This window comes from Giraffa tippelskirchi, chromosome 13 (assembly GCF_054371585.1).
Source record: "Giraffa tippelskirchi isolate mGirTip1 chromosome 13, T2T-mGirTip1v1.2.pri, whole genome shotgun sequence".
Lineage (NCBI taxonomy): Eukaryota > Metazoa > Chordata > Mammalia > Artiodactyla > Giraffidae > Giraffa > Giraffa tippelskirchi.
In genome coordinates this window covers 10839659-10860800 of record NC_137287.1, presented here as the reverse complement: position 1 = coordinate 10860800, position 21142 = coordinate 10839659, and the positions used below count along the sequence as shown (strand labels likewise).

Genomic DNA, 21142 nt, shown 5'->3' with positions numbered 1-21142 from the left:
GCCTGCATCTCTCTGCCTATATGGCCCTTTGTCTACAGGTCATTGAGCAAACACTCGTTCAATTAACTTGTGCATGTGTTGGGTGCTGGGGTTATAAGGTGTGTCTTGTCTGCTTTGCTTATTTATTTGTCTGCTTCCTTGTTTGTTTTTCCTTAACCATGGAATTGTGAGACCCATAAATAAGTGGAATAGTGCCTTCCAGGGTACCAGGGTAGTGGGTGTTTAGCAGACCTTTGTAATTCAAATTGAAGTAAAATGCATTGGCTTGTGGGTGAGAAGAGAGTCACCTTGTGCTTCATATGAATGATTGGATTCCATCGATGTGGAATACAGTATAAAATGCACTTAACGCTAAAGTGCTACTGAACATAATTTAATCTTTCTTGGATGATTCAAAAGCTCTCCAGACTCTTGTAATGCTGCAGAATCATCAGTGCAAGCACCCGTTTTCATTGTGTGACGCTGCCAGTCAGAAGTTCAGGTTGATAAGCGTTCTGGGGAAATTGGAATTCTTTTTTTTTTACACCAACAATTTGCTTAAGTGTTTTAAAAGTACATATTATAATCAAATGCTTGATTTAAAAAACTTTTTTTTTTGGACAGAGCAGGTTAATTCTGGTGAGCTGTGGGGTGGATGAGAGTATAATTAATAGTGGTTATCTGGGAGATGAGGTCACATGTTCCAGTGCTTGAAGTTGAGGCTTCTGAACTGAAAAAAACAGCAGTGACATCCTGTAACAATGACACCACTGCCATTAAGGTTGTAGGGTAGCCCAGGTCATGTGCCATGTGCTCAGCTGTGTCTGACTCTTTGCGACCCCATGGACTATAGCCTGTGAAGCTCCTCATCCATGGGACTTCCCAGACAAGAATACAGGAGTGGATTGCCCTTTCCTCCTTCAGAGGATCTTCCCCACCCAGGGTTCGAACCTGCATCTCCTCTGTCTACTGCATTGTAGGCAGATTCTTTATTAGCTGAGCCCTTGGGAGGAAGATCTATAGGAATGTAACTGTTCTTGATTTGTGCAAGTAACTCTAGGCAGGAAGGGTCCTCACATCAGATTGGAAGATAGATCTCTTGCATCTGAATTAGGAACTGCTTTCTCTCTTTAGTCCAGGCCTGGCCAGCGGGATAGAGCAGGTCTGAGCTGAGGGACTGGACACTTTGGTAGATCAGCAACCACAACTGTAACCTCCATGATATAAAACAGTCTGCTGGACTTCTTCTAGCTTCAGCTCTGGCATGGGAAGAACTTGGAAGTTGTGGAACTTCTCTGTGGTCCAGTGCTTAAGAATCTACCTTCCAACACAGGGGGTGTGGGTTCAACTTGTGGTTGGGGAACTTCATCCCACGTGCCACGGGGCAACTAAACCCTCACAACACAACTACTGAGCCCACTCACTCTGGAGCCTGTGCTCTGCAACTAGAGAGATGCCCAAGCACCACAATGAAAGATCCCACATGGTGCAACTAAGACCTGATGCAGCCAAAAATAAGTGAGTATAACTGATACACTAAAAGAGGAGACAAGATGTAATCATATAAAATCTCAATTAAAACCAAAGAAGTAGAAGCAAATGACACTCCAGAATTCTTGCCTGGGAAATCCCACATGGACAGAGGAGCCTGGTGGGCTATAGCACATGGGGTCACTGTAGTTGTACATGACTCAGTGACTAAACAACAACAACTCTGACTACAGGCATCCAGCCTAAAGAAATCTTCATTCAAGTGTCCTAGGAATCAGGTGTAAGACTGTACCTTCAGTCAGTCAGTCAGTTCAGTCACTCAGTCGTGTCCCACTCTTTGCAACCCCATGGACTGCAGCATGCCAGGCCTCCCTGTCCATTACCAACTCCTGGAGTTTACTCAAATTCACGTCCATTGAGTAGGTGATGCCATCCAGCCATCTCATCCTCTGCCGTTCCCTTCTCCTCCTGCCTTCAATCTTTCCCAGCACCAGGGTCTTTTCCAGCGAGTCAGCTCTTCGCATCAGGTGGCCAAAGTATTGGAGCTTCAGCTTCAACATCAGTCCTTCCAATGCATATTCAGGACTGATTTCCTTTAGGATGGATTGGTTGGAGCTCCTTGCTGTCCAAGGGACTCTCAAGAGTCTTCTCCAACACCACAGTTCAAAAGCATCAATTCTTTGGTGCTCAGCTTTCTTTATAGTCCAACTCTCACATCCATATATGACTACTGGAAAAACTATAGCTTTGACTAGTTGAACCTTTGTTGGCAAAATAATGTCTCTGGTTTTTAATAAGCTGTCTAGGTTGGTCATAGCTTTTCTTCTAAGGAACAAGTGTCTTTTAATTTCATGGATTCAGTCACCATCTGCAGTGATTTTGGAGCCCCCCAAAATAAAGTCTTTCACTGTTTCCATTGTTTCCCCATCTGTTTGCCATGAAGTGATGGGACTGGATGCCATGATCTTAGTTTTCTGAACGTTGAGCTTTAAGCCAACTTTTTGACTCTCCTCTTTCACTTTCATCAAGAGGCTCTTTAGTTCTTCTTCACTTTCTGCCATAAGGGTGGTGTCATCTGCATATCTGAGGTTATTGATATTTCTCCCGGAAATCTTGATTCCAGCTTGTGCTTCATCCAGCCCAGTGTTTCTCATGATGTACTCTGCATATAAGTTAAATAAGCAAGGTGACAATATACATTCTTGACATACTCCTTTCCCAATTTGGAACCAGTCTGTTGTTCCATGTCCAGTTCTAACTGTTGTTTCCTGACCTGCATACAGATTTCTCAAGAGGCAGGTCAGGTGGTCTGGTATTACCATCTCTTTCAGAGTTTTCCACAGTTTATTGTGATCCACACAGTCAAAGGCTTTAGCATAGTCAATAAAGGAGAAATAGATGTTTTTGTGTAATTCTCTTGCTTTTTCGATGATCCAACGGATTTTGGCAATTTGATCTCTGGTTCCTCTGCCTTTTCTAAAACCAGCTTGAACATCTGGAAGTTCACGGTTCACATATTGCTGAAGCCTGGCTGGGAGAATTTTGAGCATTACTTTACCAGCATGTGAGATGAGTGCAATTGTGCAGTAGTTTGAGCATTCTTTGGCATTGCCTTTCTTTGGGATTGGAATGAAAACTGACCTTTTCCAGTCCTGTGGACACTGCTGAGTTTTCCAAATTTGCTGGCATACTGAATGCAGCACTTTCACAGCATCATCTTTTAGGACTTGAAATACCTCAACTGGAATTCCATCACCTCCACTAGCTTTGTTTGTAGTGATGCTTCCTAAGGCCCACTTGACTTCACATTCCAGGATGTCTGGCTCTAGGTGAGTGATCACGCCATTGTGATTATTTGGGTCATGAAGATCTTTTTCTTACAGTTCTTCTGTGTATTCTTGCCACCTCTTCTTAATATCTTCTGCTTCTGTTAGGTCCCTACCATTTCTGTCCTTTATTGAGCCCATCTTTGCATGAAATGTTCCCTTGTATCTGTAATTTTCTTGAAGAGATCTCTAGTCTTTCCCATTGTATTGTTTTCCTCTATTTCTTTACATTGATCACTGAGGAAGGCTTGCTTATCTCTCCTCACTATTCTTTGGAACTCTGCATTCAAATGGGTATATCTTTCCTTTTCTCCTTTGCCTTTCACTTCCTGTCTTTTCACAGCTATTTGTTAGGCCTCCTCAGATGGCCATTTTGCCTTTTTGCATTTCTTTTTCTTGGGGATGGTCTTGATCCCTGTCTCCTGTCCAGTGTCACGAACCTCTGTCCATAGTTCTTCAGGCACTCTGTCTATCAGATCTAATCCCTTGAATCTATTTCTCACTTCCACTGTATAATCGTAAGGGATTTAATTTAGGACATACATGAATGCTCTAGTGGCTTTCCCTACTTTCTTCAATTTAAGTCTGAATTTGGCAATAAGGAGTTCATGATCTGAGCCACAGTTAACTCCCAGTCTTGTTTTTGCTGACTGTATAGAGCTTCTCCATCTTTGGCTGCAAAGAATATAATCAGTCTGGTATCAGTATTGACCATCTGGTGATGTCCATGTGTGAAGTCTTCTCTTGTGTTGTTGGAAGAGGGTGTTCCATAAGCTTCCAGAAGCCTCTTATCCTTCTCTATCAGAGGGCAGACAGACTGAAAACCACAGTCTCAGAGAACTAACCAATCTGATCACATGGACCACAGCCTTGTCTTACTCAATGAAGCTATGACCCATGCCATGTAGGGCCACCTAAGACAGACAGGTCATGGTGGAGAGTTCTGACAGAATGTGGTCCACTGGAGAAGGGAATGGCAAACCACCTGAGTATTCTTTCCTTGAGAACCTCATGAATGGTATGAAAAGGCAGAAAGATAGGACACTGAAAGATGAACTCCCCAGGTTGGTAGGTGCCTAATATGCTACTGGAGATCAGTGGAGAAATAACTTCAGAAAGAATGAAGAGACAGAGCCAAAGCAAAAACAATACCCAGTTGTGGATGTAACTGGTGATAGAAGCAAAGTCTGATGCTGTAAAGAGCAATATTGCATAGGAACCTAGAATGTTAGGCCCATGAATCAAGGCAAATTGAAAGTGGTCAAACAGGAGATGGCAAGAGTGAATGTCAGCATTTTAGGAATCAGCAAACTAAAATGGACTGGAATGGGTGAATTTAACTTAGATGACCATTATATGTACTACTGTGGGCAGGAATCCCTTAGAAGAAATGGAGTAGCCATCATAGTCAACGAAAGAGTCTGAAATGCAGTACTTGGATGCAATCTCAAAAATGACACAATGATCTCTGTGCGTTTCCAAGGCAAACCATTCAATATCACAGTAATCCAAGTCTATGCCCCGACCAGTAATGCTGAAGAAGCTGAAGTTGAACGGTTCTGTGAAGACCTACAAGACCTTCTAGAATTAACACCCCAAAAAGATGTCCGTTTCATTATAGGGGACTGGAATGCAAAATTAGGAAGTCAAGAAACACCTGGAGTAACAGGCAAATTTGGCCTTGAAGTATAGAATGAAGCAGGGCAAAGGCTAATAGAGTTGCCAAGAGAATGTGCCTTACAAAGCATTTTTTGAAATAACAAAAAAATTAGAAACAACATAATTGTACATAAACAAAGAAATTGTTGAATTAGTACCTGCCAATTCCTACCATGCAATACTCTGCAGCAGATAAAAATGGCTTCATAGTTTGGGCATGAAAATATTTCTAAGACATAGTGATATGAAAAACAAATTGTACAATAATACTTAATTGCACTCTCCTGTTTACATTCATGTGGTTACGAACCTGTTTACATATATATGGCATATGTGTGTCTGTGTGTGCCTAGAAAAAGTCTGTAATAATGGATATCAAGTTGTTGATAGTTTCCTTTGCCCAAGGCACTAGGATTGGAAAAGGAGGAATGAAAAAGGGCTTTATGTAATTTACTCCATCTGCTTCTAGGTTATTTGATCTTTTTATAATCATGTTTTTATGAATGACAAGTAATTTTCTTGGATAATGCAAATGTATAATCTTTGATTCCATAAAAAATATCAAAGAAGACAGGAAAAGGAAGAAAAAGCCCCAAAGAACAAATAAACAGAAAACAGAAAAACAGTCATATAGGTGGGAGACAGTAACCCAACTTGGTCAATTATCATTTTAAATGGGAATGGTCTACTTTAACTAAATTGAATCTGTAAAGGTTCTTTTCCCAAGTAAAGTCAAATTTACACGTGTTGGAGGGCATAGGTCATGGACATATCTTTTTTGTGGGGGCTACCATTGTTCTACACCTGAAACTAGTATAAGATTATATGCTAGTGGTAAAGAATATGCTTGCTGATGCAGGAGATGCAAGAGACGTGGGTTCACTCCCTGCACTGGGAAGATCCCCTGAGTAGGAAATGGCAACGAACTCCAGTATTCTTCCTTGAGAAATGCTATGGACAGAGGAGCCTGGCAGGCTGCAATCCATGGGGCTGCAAACAGCTGGACTACAAAAGAGTGCACACACACTTATCAATTATACCTCAATGAAAAAAAAAGTGCTTTTGTGTGTCTTCAGTTCTTATGAACTTCACAACCAGTGTCTGTGAAATAGATATGAAAGTACGCACTAGACAGATCATTTCACTTCTTTTTTATGGATTGTATAAACCAGGATTCAAAGAGATGAAATCACTTGGCTGTGATTAGCCATTTAGGAAGTGACAGAGCTGGATAGAATACCCAGTTCTTACCCCACTATTCCTTCCCCGCCACTAGGTTTCCTCTCAAAATAACTGGGTTTGAGAGAGATTTTGTTGCGTACTGCTATTTTGGACTTTGTAGACACAGCATTAAGGGAAACACCCCCCACCAACACACTCCAACATCTGTACAAAATCCCCTTCCAGAGATGTTTTTTTTGAAAACAGCAACTAGTGTTTATGAAGTCATTCTGGATTTGAGAGGATGCAGTCAATACCTCCCACCCTCCTCCCTCTCTTGTCTCCTCTAGACCATTCCCTCCACCTCTGCCTCCTACAGACATTGTATTTGAGGCTTCCATTGCCTTAAGAACAGAGTTGGAGAAAAAGGGCTTCCCATACTTGGCTTTTAAGATGAAATCCTTATGTAAGTCGGAGAGATTTTGGAGAATACATATTGTATCAGTATCTGTTTTTTTCCTATTTAATATGAGATTTTGAAAGCGGGGACTCTCACTGGATTGGGGTTGGCGTGATATATAACAGGGGTCCCCAACCCCCAGGCCATGGGCTGGTATGGATCTGTGGTCTGTTAGGAACTGGGCTGCGGAGCAGGAGGTGAGCCTCAGGTAAGGTAGTGAAGCTTCATCTGTATTTACAGCAGCTCCCCATCACTTGCATTACCACCTGAGCTCCGCCTACGATCAGATCACTGGGGCATTAGATTTTTATAGGAGCACAAACCCTGCTATGAACTGTGCATAAGAGAGATCTAGGTTGCGTGCTCCTTATGAGAATCTAATGCCTGATGATCTGATTTTGTATTATGATGAGTTGTATAATTATTTCATTATATATTACAACATAATAATAGTAGAAATAGAGGGCACAATAAATGTAATGCACTCGAATCACTGGAAGCTTGTCTGTGGTGCCAAAAAGGTTAGGGACCACTGATTTATGAAGTGATTAGGGTCCTGCCAGTGTCCTGCCTCTCCACATCCCTTACTGATAGCCCACTGTCAAAGGGAGGTGGGCGACAGCTTCTGAAGCCTCTGAGCTCCTGAGCCTAGAGGGCTGCTTTGCAGGAGCTGTGCCTGGTATGGTCTGGAAATAACTGCAGGAGGAATCTACTGCAGTCAGAGGATGAGAAACCAAGCTCCTGATGACCTTGAACCAGCAGGGTGAAACCAGCAGAAGCCTCAGGGCTCCCAGACCAGGGTGGCAGGTAGCTGAACAGGCTGGTGGGCCCCGTGGCTCATAATTTCGCAAAGAGGGCCCTGCTGTGCAGCACACATGACTCTGGGGAAGAAACTGATGCAATGTCCACCTCCATTCCTCCTGCCGCCTTCCAGTCCCGGGACCCCAAGTGTTAACCGTGTTTTCTCAGCATCCATTGCGCTGGGAGTGGCTGTGCTGTCACCAAACAACAGCCACTGACTTGCAGACTTTGTGTTTTGTGAAGAAAGTAAATTATTGGTTCCCAAGCTTGAGCATGCATCAGAATCACCTGGGAGGCTTACTTAGTGCAGGGGTTACTGGTTCTGATTCAGTCTCCTGAGGTGGGGCCCAAGAATCTGTGTTTCTAATAATGACCCGGACGAGGCTGATGCAACTTCCAGAGACCAGACTTTAAGAAGCACTGATTTAACTCACCATAAGTCAGTACAATAAGTATTTTCAGTGGAGCACAATCCTAAATGATGCCAGGTCCTGCCTGAAGCCAGACAGTGACAGAAACACCTCAACAGATGTCAGCTTGGAAAGGTGACCCCAGGATTTGATAGATTGCAATATCCACCTGCATCCCAGGTGGCACGGTGGTAAAGACCCCGCCTGCCAATGCAGGAGTCGCAAGACATATGGGTTTGATCCCTGGATCGGGAAGATCCCCTGGAGAAGGAAATGGCAAACCATTCCAGTGTTCGTGCCTGGGAAACCCCATGGACAGAGGATCCTGGCTGGCTACAGTCCATGGGGTCGCAAAGAGTCAGACATGACTGAGCATGCATGCACACCCAGCAGCCCAAAATACAGCTTTATAAATCTACTGCGAGTGTAGAGCCAGAACTTAAATGCCAGGATGAGGAACTAGGCTGGAAGCAGTAAAGGAGATCCCAAATTTAACTGAGTTCACCACGTATTGGCAAGACTTCAGTCTTCAGCTGGGGGTGTGGGACAGAAATTAAGTTCAGCTTAGAAAAACAAAGTTAAATTTTTGCATCCTCTTCTGAGTCAATGGCTTGTGAATTCATACTTACATATTTAATAGGGCCTCCTTAAATTTGGGGAGGGAAAAATAGAAAGCCCACAGGGAAGTATTAAATGAGTAATGTTCAACTTAATTTACTGTTTATGATTTTTAGATGAGTGAAAATTGACTGTAATTGGCAGCCTGAAGGAAGATAGTTTAAAAATTCATTAAAGCACACACAGGTCACATTCAAGAAAAGGGTTGCAACAGAAACCTTTCATAACAGGGATCTCAGTGCTCCATGCCTACTTGTCTGCCTATTCCCAACTGATTCAACAGAATGCTGCTGTATTCCGAATTCTAAATTCTAGTGCTAGAGAAGACTCTTGAGAGTCCCTTGGACTGCAAGGAGATCAAACCAGTCAATCCTAAAGGAAATCAATCCTGAATATTCATTGGAAAGACTGATGCTGAAGCTGAAGCTCTAATAGTTTGGCTACCTGATGCGAAGAGCTGACTCCTTGGAAAAGATCCTGATGCTGGGAAAGATTGAGGGCAGGAAGAGAAGGGGGTGATAGAGAATGAGATGGTTGGATGGCATCACCAACTCAATGGACATGAACTTGAGCAAACTCCAGGAGAGGGAGTGGAAGACAGAGGAGCCTGGCATGCTGCAGCCCATGGGGTTGCAAAGAGTCGGGCACGACTTGGCAACTCAACAACAGCAACAAGACTAGTGTAATCAGAAAGATTTCTGCATCTTCTTATGATGGGATATGACCTGTAGCATAGGTCACTTAGTGTGTGCAAACACACTTGCATATTTGAAAAACAAGACAGTGAAATACAGCATGGTGAGATATCAAGTAAATGTTACCCATTTACCTGTATGTACCACAAGTATATGCTGACCACTGGTTGCAGGTTGGGGTGTGCTGAGAGGGGTACACACAGATGAATGTGTTCAGTTCGGTTCAGTTGCTCGGTCGTGTCAGGCCTCCCTGTCCATCACCAACTCCCGGAGTTTACTCAGACTCATGTCCGTTGAGTCGGTGATGCCATCCAACCATCTCCCCAAATGGATTTTAAGTTCCTTAGGAGAAGGGTTTAAGACAAATCACAAATGTATTTAGGATTAGGTGTGATATGGCAAGTGCACTGAAAGAGTTATTTTAAAAGGGATGGGGGATTCATGGGAGGTCCTTGGTAAATTCAAAAGGCAAATGTTTGAGATTCCCTTGAATTATGGGTGGGAATTTTTTTTATAATTACATTTATTTTCTTGTTTTATTTTTGGCTGTGCTGGGATTTCATTGCTCATCAGGTTTTTCTCTAGTTGGGGCAAGCAGGGGTTACTGTTTAGTTGTGTTGTGCGGGCTTCTCACTGCAGTGGCTTCTCTTACTTTTTGGAGCATGGGCTTTAGGGCATGCAGCCTCAGCAGTTGCAGCTCCCGGGCTCTAGAGCACAGGCTCAGTAGTTGTGGCGCAAGGGTCTAGTTGCTCTGCGGCATATGGGATCTTCCCGGGCCAGGGACAGAACCTGTGCCTTCTGCATTGGCAGGTGGATGCTTTACCACTGAGCCACCAGGGAGGCCTTATGGGTGGGATTTCTTGATAGTGAAGAGCAGACTTTTTTTTTTCATTTTGCAAAAGACAGATGAGAACACAGTCATGGACCAGCATGAGTTCAAGGACTGGCAGTCGGTCATTCGCGTAAGAACAGCAACTAATATGTGGTAGAGTCAGAGGATATTCAGGCCTGCCTGACTCCAAAGCAAGTGACACTTCTGTATCCATCTACCTTTGACCCATGCATCCCTTCTGTTATTCAGTAAATATTCATTGAGAATCTGTTTGTGCAGGGTACCATGCTCATGTCAAGGACATGATGAATCATTTTTATCCATGTCTTTCTCACCATCTCTCTTTCTTTTTTTTTTTTTTTTAATTTATTTATTTTAGTTGGAGGCTAACTACTTTACAATATTGTAGTGGTTTTTGCCACCATCTCTGTTTCTTTTGGCAGTTTTTTTTTTTTCTAGGGGAACGTGGGGCTGCACAGCGTGTGGGTTCTTAGTTCCCCACTCAGGGGCCAAACCTGCATCCCCTGCATTGGAAGCGTGGAGTCTTAACCACTGGACCACCAGAGAAGTCCTAAAGAGCAGTTATTTGAGCATTAAAAAAAGACCTTAATGCACATCTAGTCTGGCCACTCACTTAGAGGCTTTTAATTCCCTCCCAGACTATGTCCAAATAGTCATTGCCTCCAGTCATCTCATCTATCCATTCCTTGGCTTATTCAGCACATATTTGCTGAAGCTCTTGTATGTTGACAAGGCAATGAGATGGTGAGCAACCCCAGATTTAGCCCTTGCCCACCTGGTGCTTACAGTCTCATAGGTGAGACAGCAAACAAAGAAACAAGGAGTCATCTGTGGTGAGGAGAGCCTGGAATAAAGGCAATGAGCTGCTCTCTGAAGGGCTAGAGCCTGACTCTGTCAAGATTCCAAGGATGCAAAGCATGCATTAGGTTTAAGAAGGGAGAGAGAAGGGGCTTCCCTGGTGATGTGGTGGTTAAGACTCTGAGCTCCCAATGCAAGGGGTCCAGATTCGATCCCTGGTTAGGAACAAGATCCTGCATGCTGCAACTAAGACCCGGTGTAGCCAAGTAACTTTTTAAAAAAAGCATACTTAAAAAAATGAAGGTAGAGAAGATCTTTCCAGGTGAATGGAACTGCCCCAGCGAAAGTCTTAAGCAGGAGAGTTTGGTGAGAGGTTCCTAAGTTGGGGCAGAGGGAATAAGGAAGAGAGAGAGGAAGATGAGAACAGAATGAGCAGAGCCTTACTGGCTGCAAGGAGAGCTGTGCTTCTGAACTCTGAGGACACTGGAAAGTCCTAGAAGGGTTTAAATCAGGGGTTTGGGTATGGGTTGAATGGTAGGGGAGATATGTGTGCGGGATGCAGGGATTCTGACTGTGTGTTTGTGGGTGACATAATCAGATCTGTATCTTTTTTAATTTTCAATTTTATATTGGATGGCTCAGATGGTAAAGAATCTGCCTGTGGGGCGGGAGACCCAAGTTCAATCTCTGAGCTGGGAAGATCCCCTGGAGCAGGGAATGGCAACCGACTCCAGTATTCTTGCCTGGAGAATCCCATGGACAGAGGAGCCTGGCTGGCTACAGTCCATGGGGTCCCAAAGAGTCAGACCCAACTGAAGTGACTTAGCAAGCGCACACGCACAGTTTCTGAAGGCAAAGCAGACCCCGATATTCCACCTGTTTCTCATCTAACTTTACCTGAAGTCCTCTCTCTACTCTGGTCTTTTCCCTCAGAGTCTGCTAGAGCCTGGCCCCTGAAGTGTGATGCTCAGAATGAACCCATAACCAAGGTATAGTCTGGCTGACACATGCGTTATCTCTCATTCTAGAAGCTACACTTTTAGTGCAAGCTAAGGTTGTGTTAATTTTTTTGGCAGTCAGATCACACTATTGACCCGTGCTGAGCTTCCTGACAACTCTAACTCCCCAGGCTTTTCACATAAACTGCAGCTGCACACCATTCCCTCTTTCCGCATATATGCCTTTTGGACCCAAGGGTAGAACCTTACATTTGTTCCAATTAAATTTTATCTTGTTAAACCCAGCTCATCACTCTATCCTGTCAAAAATGCCTGGAGCCCTTATTAGGTTTTCCAAAATACATGCTGTACTCCCACAAGTTCCCACCCATCAATCTACACATATTTGAATGCCTTTTCTGTGTCAGCTCTGTTCTCCGTATTGAGGATTTAGAGATGTTTAAGGCTCTGTCACTGCCTTTAGAGAACTCACAGATATGTGAGAAGGCAAATATAATGCAGTGCCTGGGGTGTAATAAAAGAGCCACTGGGTTTTATGATAACAGGTGGGGAGAAGTCCCTAATCGAGACCTGGATGATGGGGAAAGAGGGAAGGCTCCTTTACAGGGGTGGCGCCCTCAATAAATACTGCATAAAAAGTAGAAGCAGAAGATATAGGATAAAGGGCACTTCAGGCAGAAGAGAAGGCTCAGAGGCAAGAGAAAACGTGCGTGTATATTGAAGAACCTGCAGGCACTTTGAATAGTATAAGGATAATGTATGGTGGAGAATAGTGAGGTCAGATTGTGAAAGGCTGAGGGTTTTAGACTTCAGTTTTCATCATGATGCGGAACAGAAGAACTGAGATAAAGAAACACCACTTGGGCTGCGAGTGGAGGGGATTGAACACATCTAGACGTGAAGAGGGCACTAGAGCTGTCTCAGTGCTCCGGGTGAGGGCTGATGGAGGTGGTGTGGATGGAGAGAAGTATACAGATCTGGGACTGGATCGACAGGTCTTGGTAACATTTGGGAGGAGGGAGTGAAGGCTGATGCTCAGAATCCCAGCCTTGGCACCTGAGTACGTAATGGCAATCTTCATTTGGATGAGAAATTAAGAAGAAGAGATTTTAGTTTGAGCATCGAGGTTGAAGCACTGTGAGACATTTGGCTAGAGATGTCCAAAAGGCAGATGAATACATCCGTCCATGGGGTCTGGAGAGAGCTGGGTTAGAGATAAAGATTGAGGGATCACTTGCCCAGAGACAACAGCTGAGTATGGAGTAGATGGAAATGTTTGGGAAGAGTATGTAAAGAGAGGCTGATATGTAACCTTAGGAGATTAATATCTATCCATCCATCTAGTCATCCATTTATTCATCCATTCTTTCATCCATTCAGCAAACTGAGTACCTCTGATGGGCCACGGATAGTCATAGATGTCCTCAAGGAACTTATTTTCTGGTGGCGATGGGAGGAGAGACAGGTAACAAACACACAAAAATTACTTCAGCCATTCAGAAGTGGCACAAATAAGATAATATAGGGTAACATGGAAGAGAGTGGCTAGGTGAGACTGTTTTAGCTAGGATGCTAAGGCAAAGAGGAGGGGTGTTTTGGCTGAGACCTGAATGAGAAGGAGGCATCCATGTGACAATTTGTAGGAAAATCCCAAGATGACTAAGGAGCAGCAGGTATAAAACTCCAGGAATCGATTAGCCTTTGTGAACAAGAGGAGCCAGAAGAGCTGGAGTGTCCTGAGCAAGAAGAAGGAGGATGGGGGAGAGATGATGTGAGAGAGGTGGAAGAGGTACATCCTAGGTCCTGCAGGCTCTTTCAGACCTTGCTAAAGAGTTCAGATTTTATTCTGGTTGTGATGGGAAGATTTGGGGAGAATTTTCAGTAGTGATACAATCTGATTTGATTTATGATTTGAAAAGATGACCATTGCTTCCACTTGGAGGATGTATTCTAGGCAGGCAAAGTGAAGTCAGGAGACCAATTAGGTCACCGTTGGTGGTCCAGGCTAGAGATAATGGTAGTTATCACTAGGGAAGTCATAAGGAGGTGGGAGAAAGGGTCCTGTTGGATAGGAGTTCAGGAGCTTTAGCTGAAAGAACACACTTACGGTAATCAAGGATATGCCTAGGTTCTGTGCATGTGATTTTGGATGATAGTGATGCTATTTGCTGAGAGAGGCAAGGCCTGAGGATGGAGCGTTTTTTTTGTTTTTGTTTTTGTTTTTTTGTGGGAGGTGGGAGTAAATAGATTGCCTTGTGTCAAGGTAGGTTTGAGTTTTATCTCTGTTATCAAATGAAGATGTTAGACAAGCAGTTGGAGATAGGATTCTGGAACAAAGGGACATATTTAAATGTGGTGATCACACCTAGGAGGAATTCAAAGCCCTGGGAGTGGATGCAAACTTTCAGACTTGAGAAAGGAAAAGAGAATCAGCAGGGGAAGGAGGTCTGGCAGGAAGACTGGAAGGAGAGTTGGGGACAGTGACAACAGGCTTTAAGAAGAGAGATCAAGACTTCCCAGGTGGTCTAGTGGCTAAGACTGCAATCCCAATGGAGGGGGCTGTGGTTCCATCCCTGGAGGGGGAACTAGATGCTGTATATTCATCAGAAGGACTGATGCTGAAGGCCACCTGATGCAAAGAGCTGACTCATTAGAAAAGACCTTGATGCTGGGAAATATTGAAGGCAGGAGGAGAAGTGGACAACAGAAGATGAGATGGTTGGATGGCATCACTGACTCAATGGACATGAGTTGGAGCAAACTCCAGGAGATGGTGAAGGACAGGGAAGCCTGGTGTGCTGTAGTCCATGCAGTTGCAAAGAGTTGGACATGACCGAGCGACTGAACTGAACTGACTGATCCTGCAACTAAGAGTTTGCATGCCATAACTAAGGATCCTGCACACCACAACTAAAGAGTCCGCATGCCACAACTTTAAAAAAAAAATTCCCGCAGGTGGCAACGAAGATCCCATGTGCCACAGCTAAGACCCGATGAGGGTGAGAGAGAGAGAGAGAGAACGAGAGGTCAAGTTAAACAAGGGCTGAGGAGCATTCACTGGCTTTAGCAAAAGACAGGACAATGGTGATATCTTTGCCAGAACATTTCAGTGGTGTTGTGGCTTGAAGAGTCAGTGGGGAGTGAAGATATGGAGAAGTTACTGCACACCTTTTCCAATAGCTTTTACTCTGAAAGAAAGCAGAGAGATAGGGTAGAAGCCAAAAGGTGATGGAGAGTTTTAGAAATAATACTCATGGTTTAAAAGATGGGAAGGACTTGAACTTATTTAAGGGCAGTGGACATGGACCATGAGGAGGGAGGACCATGAGTTTTGGGAGACTGATGAAGTGAAGGCTCTGAGGAAGAGAGACAGGGAGGCTCAGGTGTTACATGGTAGGATTCGCATCCTGTGAGGGAGGGAGAGCTCAGCCACTGAGATGGAAAGGAAGAGGCAAAGAGTGGATATTGAGGTGAATGTTTCATTCGATGGATTCTGTTTTTTACCGGAACTTGGAAGCAGTAGCATCTCTCATAAGGAAAGGGGAAGGTGGGTTTTGGGTAGGGAGAGGAGGAAGACTGTAGTGTAAAATAGAAGGCCTGTTACACAGAGTCACGGGCTCAGTTCTAGATAGAGACTGCAGTCTAAAGGGGGTGTAATTTTTCTTCAGTTGTATTTGGCAAGTGATGAGAGTACTCCTGAAAAGTAAAACCATTGTAAAACCTCAAAGAGTCCTGTACCCAGTGGGGGAAAAGGGTGTGAAGCTAACCTGGCACGGCTGTGTTTCGAATGAATCCTTGCTGCTTCCTTTTTTAAATGCTCAGAAACCATCTCTTCTAGAGGCTTTCTTGGATCAACATAAAGTACATTTGTTTGGGCTCCTCTTGGGTTGCAAGGCAGAAATCCAATCTTTTTTTTTCCTGTCTTAGAAAATTGGCAGAAGCAAGACATATTATCACCTCTAGGGGTGAGGGTGAGGAGTGCTTTCAAAAAGAGAAACTAGGTGGAGGGGCTGATACTGGAGGCTGAGAGAACTAGACTCCACTTTTTTGCTACACAAAATATGGTCTGGGGACCAGGAAGGTCAGCACTGCCCTGAGTTTGTAGAAATGCAGAATCTCAGCCCCTACCATAGACCTCGAAGAATCAAAATCTGGGTTTTAACTGAGTCCCCATATGAATCCTCAGCCATTAAAGTTTGAGAAGCAGCCTAGATGCACCCCATACTCATCAGAAAAGGACTTCTGGGAGTGGGACCTGAGCATTTTTAACAAACTTCCGGGGATGCTAATGCTCCAGGTCCAGGGACCACATCTTCAGCAGCATGATTCTAGAGCAGGAACTGGTCTCTGACCACTGGTGGTAGCTGCCGAGCACCCGACACCCCCGGCCAGGCTGAGGAATGGCAGAATCAGGAACATCCCTGGGAACCTGTTAGCATCCCAACAGGGACTGTTGACCTCACAGCCCTTGAGTAGCATTACAAGGTATTCTGCTTTGGGGGCTGTCAGAAGTAATGGGAGGACCCTTTGACACGGGCATATTTTCTTCTTGAGTAACCTGTGGAGGTGTGGATTCACCATAAGGCAACCCCACTTTATCCTTCCCAAATGGTAAGGCCTGATGTTTAGTCTGTCATCTAGCTATCTAGCAATCTATTATCTATATTTCTATTTTCTACTATCCATTTATGTATCTTCTATTACCTATCAATTATTATCTATATCTATATATCTTCTATCCATTATCTATTATCTGTATTTATATATCTTCTATTCATCTTCAATTAATACCTATTATCTGTGTTTATATATCTATCCTCTCCTATTTATCTATCTTCTACTTATTATCTATTTAATTACCTATTGTTGTTTAGCTGCTTAGTTGTGTCTGACTCTTTTTTGATCCCATAGTTTGTAGTCTGCCAGTCTTCTCTGACCATGGGATTTCCCAGGCAAGAATACTGGAGTTGGTTGCAATTTTCTTCTCCAAGGGATCCTCCTGACCTAGGTCTTGAACCCACTTCCTGCATTGGCAGACAGATTCTTTACCACTGAGCCATCTGGGAAGCCCTGATTATCTATATCTATACATCTTTCTTCTACTATCTGTGTGTGTGTGTGTGTGTGTGTGTGTGTGTGTGTGTGTGTGTGTGTTAGTCATTTGTGTCCACCTCTTTGCAACCCCATTGACTGTAGCTTGCCAGGCTCCTCTGTCCATGAAATTCTCCAGGCAAGGAGACTGGAGTAGGTTGCCATTCCCTTCTCCAGGGGATCTTCCCAACCAGGGACTGAACCCAGGTCTCCCACACTGTGGGCAGATTGTTACTGTCTGAGCCACCAGGGAAGCCCCTTTTACTATCTATTTATCTATTAATATCTTCTGTCTATTATCTGTCTCTCTCTTGATCTATCATTCACCTACCCACACTCCTATACATATATACAGACTGTCGCTTTGCTCCTTGTTTGTGAACTTTAGCTTACTAATTGCTGCTGTGTAGACTAGTCTGGATTGGCCATACTTTGTTAAAATTTCCCATGAGGATGGAAGGCAGGGCTCTGGAGAAGGCATATAGGAAGGAGTATTCATTCTTCATGTGCGACAGCAATTAGCAAAGGTCAAAACCCTAGTACCATTAAGGAATACCCAGAACAGATCCTCCTGGGAGGCCACAGAGCTGTGTCCTTTACTGCCATTTCCTGGATTCTTTAAGAATTCTCGATGTGGGAGAGGGTGTGGAGAAAAGGGAACACTCTTGCACTGTTGGTGGGAATGTAAATTGATACAGCCACTATGGAAGATGGTATGGAGATTCCTTAAAAAACTAGAAATAAAGTCACCATATGACCCAGAAATCCCACTCCTAGGCATATACCCTGAGGAAACCAAAGTTGAAAGAGAAACATGTATCCCATTGTTCATTGCAGCACTATTTACAATAGCCAGAACATGGACGCAACCTAGTTGTCCATTGACAGATGAATGGATAAAGAAGTTGTGGTATAGATACACTATTACTCAGCATAAAAAGGAACACATTTGAGTCAGTTCTAATGAGGTGGATGAACCTAGAACCTATTATATTGAGTAAAGTGAGTCAGAAAGAGAAAGATAAATACTGTATTCTAATGCACATGTACAGAATCTAGAAAAATGGTACTGAAGAATTTATTTACAAGGCAACAATGGAGAAACAGACATAGAGAATAGAGTTATGGACATGGGGAGAGGGGAGGAGAGGGTGAGATGTATGGAAAGAGTAACATGGAAACTCACATTACCATCTGTAAAATAGATAGCCAATGAGAATTTGCTGTATGGCTCAGGAAACTCTAACAGGGGTTCTGTATCAATCTAGAGGGGAGGGATGGGGCAGGAGATGGGAGGGAGGTTCAAAAGGGAGGGGATATATGTATACCTTTGGATGATTCATGTTGAGGTTTCACAGAAAACAGCAAAATTCTGTAAAGCAATTATCCTTCAATAAAAAATAAATAAATTTTTAAAAATTAAAAAAAAAAAAAACAATTCAAGATGTGTTTGGAAGCTGATGTCTTGAACTGAAGATTCCTGTGTCTTTAGACTTTGTGAAGATTCACTGAGAGTTGCATGCAGCCGTAGTGTTCAGCGGTGAAAATCAGGGGTGCCCTCAACAATTGGTCCTTGTTAGCAAGCACAAAGGGCCCACAAACGGCCACAGATCGGCAGCTTGTGGGCTTTGCACAGCGGAAAATTGGCCCCACTGGAAGGAGCAGAGCTGTACAGCGGCCCTGGAGTCATCTGAAGCGTCATGTCCCCACCCCCAAGCAGATGTGTGTCCTGGTGAGTCGGGTGGCATTCTGTGATGCAGATGGTTTGATGTGCACAGCTGCCTGCATAGAGTGGGTGGGTGGCGGGGCCAGAGATCTCACCCACCCAGAACAGAGGGCACAGAACTGCTTCATGGCCTTTCAGCAACTCTACTTCTGCCAGTGTTATATTCCTCCTCCCAGGCTAGAAACCTTGCTGCCAGCTCTGACACTGCTGTCACTTTCCCCCTTCCCATGGCTCTGGTTCTGCATGGCTTTATCTGGAGGCCAGATGTCCTTTACCAATACTGGGTCAGCCGGGACGGGGCAGCCACCTAGGGTAGGGCAGGTGTGGGCGAGAGCTGACCTTGCTCCAGCACCACATCTGAGAGCATCCGTCACTCGCATTAATCCTGGAAGCGTGAGCTCCCAAGAACCCATCAGTCAGGGTTGCCCAACAGCAGGGGGCCCAAGTGGTAGCTGGTACCTGGCAGGTGGGTTAGGCAGGACTGTGTGAGAGCCTGTGGGCCTGGCTGTGACTGGAAGCAGACTCCGGAGCACTTGGAGGACATATATGCTGGTTCTGAGCAAAAGAGGTCACTGGAAGCTGGGGGAAGGCAAGGATGCTCCTTGGGGCTTCCATGCAGGTTGGTATCAGTGGGGAGACAGATACAGGGTGAAGACAAGACAGGGGCTCAGATCCAGGGTCCTAGGACTGGGAGAGTGACTTCAGGCTGAGTTCCCAGGACAGTAGCACTGAGATTACTGATGGCTGCCCTGACTTCTTAAGACCAGGTACAACAAAAGCTTCAGCTTCTTAAAAAAGATTTCATGATTAAATGTATTTGGCTGCACCAGGTCTTAGTTGCGGCATGCAGGGTCTTTAGATTCGGCACTCAAACTTTTAGTTGTGGCACGTGGGATCTAGTTCCCTGAACCCGGGCCCCTGCATTGGGAGTGTGGAATCTTAGCCACTGGGCCATCAGGGAAGTCCCAAGAGCTTCAGCTTTGCTTTCATGGGGCCATTAGCCCTGAAAACTGGGAAGCTGAGGTTGCACAATGAAGCAGAGTCCTTCGGACTGAACCTGCTACCCAGCTCTGCTTCCTCCTCGAAAGGACCTTTGAGGCCCCCTCTCCTCCCTTCTGTTGCCCTTACTCTGGTGAAGCCCTTAAAATAATGCCTGGCACATAGTAGGTGCTGCGTGTATGCTGTGGCTGCCGCTGCCACTACTGCTATTATTAAGCTCCTGCTCCCTACCCTCCAGTCCCCTGACACCTCCTCTTTGTTGTGGTTTCTAGTCCACAAGCATTTTCTCTCTATTCCAATTATCACCATGCCATTTTTAGCCCTCCATCATCTCTTGCCTAGAAATAGCCTTGAGTTGGCCTCCTTTGATTGGCAATTAAGTTCCCCTTTGAGCCCTTTTCCACTCTGTCTCCAAGAGTGTTATTTTTAGAAAATTCAAATCAGACCATGTCATTTTGGTCTTACTCGCAGTGGCTCCACGTTGCCCATGGAACAAAATTCATGCTTCATCTGACCCTACTCCCTTTGCTGAACTTTCCACCTGTGTCCCTTTTGCTCCAAATACATTAGAATTCTCCTTCTTTGTCAAACTGGCCTCCACCTACATTTGCCCTTCTGCCTGGAATTAGTTAATTTTTCTCTCTCCCTCCTCCTTTCTCTCTCCCTTTCTTCCTCTCCTTCTCTCTCTACCAAGAAAACTCTTACTCAAACTTTAAAACCCAAATCGAGTCTTCCCCTGTTTTCTCCGTGCATAAACCCAGTAGTCTGCAGTCCTTTCAGGCCAGGACAGAATCTCATTCACTGTGTGCCTCTCATGCCTGGTGTCACCCCTGCATGGGCAGGAAGGAGATGGCAAGTCTGGAAGCCCTGTCCTGCCCCTACAAGGACGTACATCTGAGAGTGAGCCAGGGAAATTGAGATGGAGCCAGTCATTGCAGCAATGAAGGAGACCTTTCAGGGAGCACCAAACACAGATGTTTTCCAGTTCTGTTTAAAACTTCAAATGCCTGAAAACCCTTGGAACAAGACTTTCAGACTGTAGGTACAGAAGAGCTGAAGTCTGTAGTTTTCAGCTTTGTAGGCAGTGTGTGTGTGTGTGTGTGTGTGTGTGCACGCGCGCTAAGTTGCTTCAGTTACGTCCCACTCTTTGAGACCCTATGAACTGTAGCCTGCCAGGCTCCTCTGTCTATGGGATTCTCCAGGCAAGAATACTGGAGTGGGTTGCCATGCCCTCCTCTAGGGGATCTTCCTGACCCAGGGATCGAACCTGAGTCTCCTGTAGCTCCTGCATTACAGGCAGATTCTTTACCACTGAGCCACTGAGGAAGCCCTTGTAGGTAGCATCCACTTTCAAACTTGGAACATTCAGAGCAAGAGGTCCAGGAAAACAGATGCAGAGCAGCTCCAAGCTGCCTTGAGATGAAATAGGAGCATCTAGGGACAGAGATATTAAGAAGAGGTGGCAAAAATACACAGAATTATACTAGAGCCAGACATCCAGGTGTACGAAGTCAAGTGGGCCTTAGAAAGCATCACTATGACCAAAGCTAGTGGAGGTGATGGAGTTCCAGTTGAGGTATTTCAAATCCTAAAAGATGATGCTGTGAAAGTGCTGC

The 21142-nt window shown here is 44.6% G+C and overlaps 1 long non-coding RNA gene across 9 annotated transcripts in view; it reads left to right on the top strand.

Annotated features, from left to right (window-relative positions):
- LOC145532588 (uncharacterized) overlaps nucleotides 1-21142 on the top strand; it is a 623961-nt gene that overhangs the window by 154138 nt on the left and 448681 nt on the right. The window contains exons 1-4 of one of the 9 annotated variants that reach the window (XR_014073403.1): nucleotides 8719-9203; nucleotides 11685-11740; nucleotides 13091-13175; nucleotides 18294-18533. The exons of 7 other annotated variants lie outside the window; for them this stretch is intronic. This is a non-coding gene — a long non-coding RNA (uncharacterized LOC145532588). Of the gene's footprint in view, nucleotides 1-8718; nucleotides 9204-11684; nucleotides 11741-13090; nucleotides 13176-18293; nucleotides 18534-21142 lie in introns of those variants that run through there. One more of the 9 variants, XR_014073391.1, reaches the window with a different exon arrangement.